Raw genomic sequence first — 5,000 nt, 5'->3', positions numbered from 1 at the left:
TTAAGAAAGCAAAGAAGGTCACGAATAGGGTTCTTAAACGTGAACAAAGAAAGCTGGTAAGAAATTAACACAATCAGCGTGATAATTGTTAATCAAAAGCATAATTGGCGTCATTAACTTTATTTTGGAGTGGGATTAATGAGGTAAATGATAGTAGGTTCATATAGATAAGATTTTATGTGGCAGGAGACAGTCTAACTATAGAAAGTTAGTGTTTGATATATTATAAGATACGAACTAGTCTGCTTACTAAGAATTAATTGCAGATTAAGTTCAGAACACTATGGACTGTAATATAAACTCAACAGTCTAACTACAGATAGTTAACTGTCGAATCATAGCCCTATAGTTTTTAACTCGATATGAAGCAGTCTAACTGTAGAAGGTTAACTGTAATCTCAAAATGATATTTAATATTTCATATGATATAAATCAGTCTGCTTATAGAGAGTTGACTGAGATTAAGTTCAGAACATTTTGGATTGTGTTTATAATATAAGTTCAACAGTCTAGCTGCAGGTAGTTAACTGTAAAATCATAGCACTATAGTTTTTTTTACGCGATATGAAACAGTCTAGCTGCAGAAAGTTAACTGTAATCTCAAATTGACATCTGGCATTTTTTTATATGAATCAGTCTGACTGTAGAGTGTTAACTGTTCAATATGCCCAGAGCAATAAGATTTGTATGTGTTGACATAAGAGTAACAGTCAAAAAGAGTCACTTGATTAAGGAAATTATAGACTCTTAAGTTTTATAAAGTCTTTTACGTGACATGACACAGTCTGACTGTAGAGTTAACTGTAATGAAAGTCATGATCGTGATCTGTGATAGCAGTGTGACTGTAGATAGTTAACTGCAACTTCAAAAGCATTTTCCGTAAAATCTCATAGACCAGTCTCACTACAGGAAGTGAACTGTAATCTGAAGTTTGTGTATACGTTGTGCTTGCAGTCTAACACACGCGTTAACTGCACACAACCTTCGTAAAATTGGGATCTCTTATTTGCAGTTGAGTTCGTGCAAGAACTAACTGCTTGTACAAATTAGTTTAAGATTTATGTGGTACGGTACAGGAGGAAGATACATCCTGTTTGGTTGGATTTTTTTTTATACCTTTTTTGGATGAATAAGGTGCTGAAAATAGGATAGGCCTATGTACGCATGTGTTGTTATATATATATCCTTTTTCAGAAGCATAATAACTACATGGAGGATAAAAAAGTCCTTTAATCTACCTTTTTGTTAACAGTTATTTGTGTCAAGTAATAGGAATGTATAGTTTATATGCGTACATCTTACAAAACGCTTAAGCATTTTCGCATACCACAAGAAGAAAAAAATACAATTTATTGCAGTTATATAACATTCTTCAAGTCAAATTATCATGTCAGTTTTGTTTCAGAAAAAAAAACAGGTTAAGAGCTTGAAATTGAAATATGTTACTGTACTGTACACAAGTATTATAATACACGTTTATACAGCAGAAATTGCTTTGTGTTATTATCCTTCACATGCTTATTCCTTTCTTTCTTTTTATCATAGTTGTGATACTTTTGACATATGTTTATGCGTGTTTGTGTATCTGCCTGTTTGTTTGTGTGTGCGTTTGTTTGTGCGCATTTATGATTTCCTGTAGTTTGTGTGTGCGTTTGTGCGCATTTATGATTTCCTGTAGTGTGTGTGTGTCCGTGTGTGTGCGTGTGTGTGTATGCGTGTGTCGTGTGTGCGTGTGTCGTGTGTGTGCGTGTGTGTGTATATGTGTGTGTGCGTGTGTCGTGTGCGTGTGTGTGTATGCGTGTATCGTGTGCGTGTGTGTGTGCGTGTGCGTGTTCGTGTCCGTGTGTGTATCGTGTGTGTGTGTGTTTCTCTTTCTTGTCACATGCCAGCGACTCTGAACTAACCAGGAGCCACATGTCTCGAATGCAACAAGGGAGTTTTTCCTCTGTTACCGTATTTGTTTCCTAGCTGTCATGTTTTCCCTTAGCTGTCATATTTCACATTTCCCCATAGTTATCGTGCTTTCCCCTAGCTGTCATATCCTTTCCTAGCTGTCATGTTTTCCCTTAGCTGTCATATTTCATATTTCCCCATAGTTGTCATGCTTTCCCCTAGCTGTCATATCCTTTCCTAGCTGTCATGTTTTCCCTTAGCTGTCATATTTCACATTTCCCCATAGTTGTCATGCTTTCCCCTAGCTGTCATATCCTTTCCTAGCTGTCATGTTTTCTCCTAGCTGTATTATTTCCCCCCTAATTACTATGTTTTCCTCTGTCATATTTTTTTTCCTTAGTTTTCGTGTTTTAACTTAGCTGTCATATTTTCCCCCTTGACTGTCATATTTTTCCCTAGCAGTCACGTTTTCTCCTAGCTGTCATATTCTCCCCATAGTTATCTTGCTTTCCCTTAACTGTCATATAACTTTCTAGCTGTCATATTTCCCTCCTATTTATCATACTTTCCCCTGTCATATTTTCTCCTAGCTGTCATGTTTTCCCTTAGCTGTCATATTCTCCCCCTAGATACCATTTTTCCCCTGACTGTCATATTTTTACCTAGATGTCATGTGTTCTACTAGCTGTCATATTTCCCCCTAGTTATCATGATTTCCCCTGTCATATTTTCTCGTAGCTGTCATTTTTCCCTTAGCTGTCATATTTTCCCCCTAGTTATCTCGCCTTCCCTTAACTGTCATATTTTTTTCTACTAGCTATTGTGTTTTCTCCTAGCTGTCATATTTCCTTCCTATTTATCATGCTTTTCCCTAGCTGTCATTTTTTTCTTAGCTGTCATGCTTTCCCCTTAGCTGTCATATTCTTCCCATAGTTATCTTGCCTTCCCTTAACTGTCATATTCTTTTACTAGCTGTCATGTTTTCTCCTAGCTGTCATATTTCCCCTAGTTATCATGATTTCCCCTGTCATATTTTCTCCTATTATTTTTTTCCCTTAACTGTCATATTCTGCCCTTAACTGTCATATTTTTTCTCAAGCTGTCATATTTCCCACCAAGTTATCATACTTTCTCCTGTCATATTTTTCTCCTAGCTGTCATGCTTTCTCCTAGCTGTCATATTCTCCCCCTAGTTAACATTTTTCCCCCTGACTGTCATATTTTTCTCCTTGCTGTCATATTTCCCACCTAGTTATCATTTTTCCCTAGCTGTCATATTTTTTTTCTCCTAGCTGTCATGTTTTCCCCTAGCTTTCTTTATATTTCTCTTACCTCTCATATTTTCCCCTCGTTGTTATATTTCCCCCCAAGCTCACTTGCTATCACGTTTTACCCTAGTTGTCGTATTTTCCCCTACCTCTCATGTTTTCCCTTCGCTGTCATATTCTCGTTTAGTTATCATTTTCCTCCTAGCTGTCATGATTTTTCCCCATATGTGTGTGTGTGTGTGCGTGTGTGTGTGTGTGTGTGTGAGTGTTTGTGTGTGTGTGTGTGTGTATGTGTGTGAGTGTTTGTGTGTGTGTCGTGTGTGTGTGTGCATGTGTGTGTGTTTTTTTCCCAAGGAGTCATATTTCCCCCATATTTTTTTTGTTTTTTTCCAAGGAGTCATATCCCCCCCCCCCTAGTTCTTCTGTTTTCCCTAAGCTGTCATATTCCCCCCCCCCCCCCCCAAGTTATTATGTGTCATATTTTTCGCCTGCTTCTCATATTTCCCCTAGCTGTCATTTTATTCCCCAACAGCTCTCTTGTTTCCCCTTTTTGTTATATTTACCCCTCCCCTAGTTCTCATGTTTTTCCCTAGTTGTACTATATGTCCCCTAGCTCTCATATTTTTCCCCTAGACTCACGTTTCCCCCTTAACTAAATTTTCCCTCCAGCTCTCATGTTCCCCCCAGCTTACAGATTTTCCCCCTGACCCTCATGTTTCCCCCCCCCCCCATAAATGTCATATTTCCCCCCCACAGCTCTATCACCCGAAATTTTTCCATTTAATCTTTCTTTCTTTCTTTCTTTCTTTCTTTCTTTCTTTCTTTCTTTCTTTCTTTCTTTCTTTCTTTCTTTCTTTCTTTCTTTCTTTCTTTCTTTCTTTCTTTCTTTCTTTCTTTCTTTCTTTCTTTCTTTCTTTCTTTCTTTCTTTCTTTCTTTCTTTCTTCTTCTTCTTCTTTTGAGAAGTGAGCAGCTAAAGTTTCGAAATTTTGAAAGTGTCAAATACTACCTATTCCTAAGACATATATAGCCTGTGTTTCCAACTAACATTTAATTCCTTGAATAGGTAATGTAACAAAGGCTCTTATATACTGAATGAGGTATAAAATTATGCATAAAAGGTGAAAAAAATTACTGATTTAACAAAGAATGATACGGATAGGAAATACACATAAAATTCTTTTATAGCTAAATTTCACTATAGTAATTGAATATTGTAAGTTTGATAAAAAAAATAAAAAAAATTCTATCGAGACAAAGAAGCACTTAAGTACTGATAACATATCGCTCAAGATGATTTGTCATTCTGATGATTGGCAAATTGGTCTATCGCCGCTTATCTTTCAAGTGCATTTTCACCTTTAGAGAAAAAAATAAATAGATGAACAGATATGATTAAAAGAAACCAGGTGTAGATGACGTGTTTTCCTGATGTGTTTTCTGTATTCCTTTCTCGTTCTCTTTGTCTCTCAACTTATCTAATTCTCTATCTTATTTTCTCTCTCTTTTTTTCACTCTCCTTTTCTCTCTCTCTCTCTCTCTCTCTCTTTCGCTCTCTCTCACACACTCTTTCTTCCTCTCTCTCTCTCTCTCTTTCGCTCTCTCTCACACACTCTTTCTTCCTCTCTCTCTCTCTCTCTCTCTCCCTCCCTCCCTCCCCCCTCCTTGTTTACAGAATAAAAAAGATAATAGATAAGAATATTTCCACGACCATTGTTTACATAACACACACTCAACAAAGGAGTAAATTCAGTAAGTAAGTAAAATTTGGGTTTTCTCGGGATATATTTTGTCAGGGTTTTGTGTTGCCCTGATTTGGTGGATTATGGAGACACAATTC

At 36.8% G+C, this 5,000-nt stretch overlaps 1 protein-coding gene across 3 annotated transcripts in view; it reads left to right on the top strand.

Annotated features, from left to right (window-relative positions):
• LOC113809594 (metalloreductase STEAP3) overlaps nucleotides 1–1,491 on the top strand; it is a 21,823-nt gene extending 20,332 nt beyond the window's left edge. For all 3 annotated transcript variants that reach the window (XM_070117339.1, XM_070117338.1, XM_070117337.1), the window contains one exon: nucleotides 1–1,491. This exon is cut by the window's left edge and continues 480 nt beyond it. The gene's annotated coding sequence lies outside the window, so the exon portion shown is untranslated.
• The last annotated feature ends 3,509 nt before the right edge of the window (nucleotides 1,492–5,000 follow it).

Source organism: Penaeus vannamei, chromosome 40, assembly GCF_042767895.1.
Source record: "Penaeus vannamei isolate JL-2024 chromosome 40, ASM4276789v1, whole genome shotgun sequence".
In the NCBI taxonomy this organism is placed as follows: domain Eukaryota; kingdom Metazoa; phylum Arthropoda; class Malacostraca; order Decapoda; family Penaeidae; genus Penaeus; species Penaeus vannamei.
This window is presented reverse-complemented; position numbering and strand designations above follow the sequence as displayed.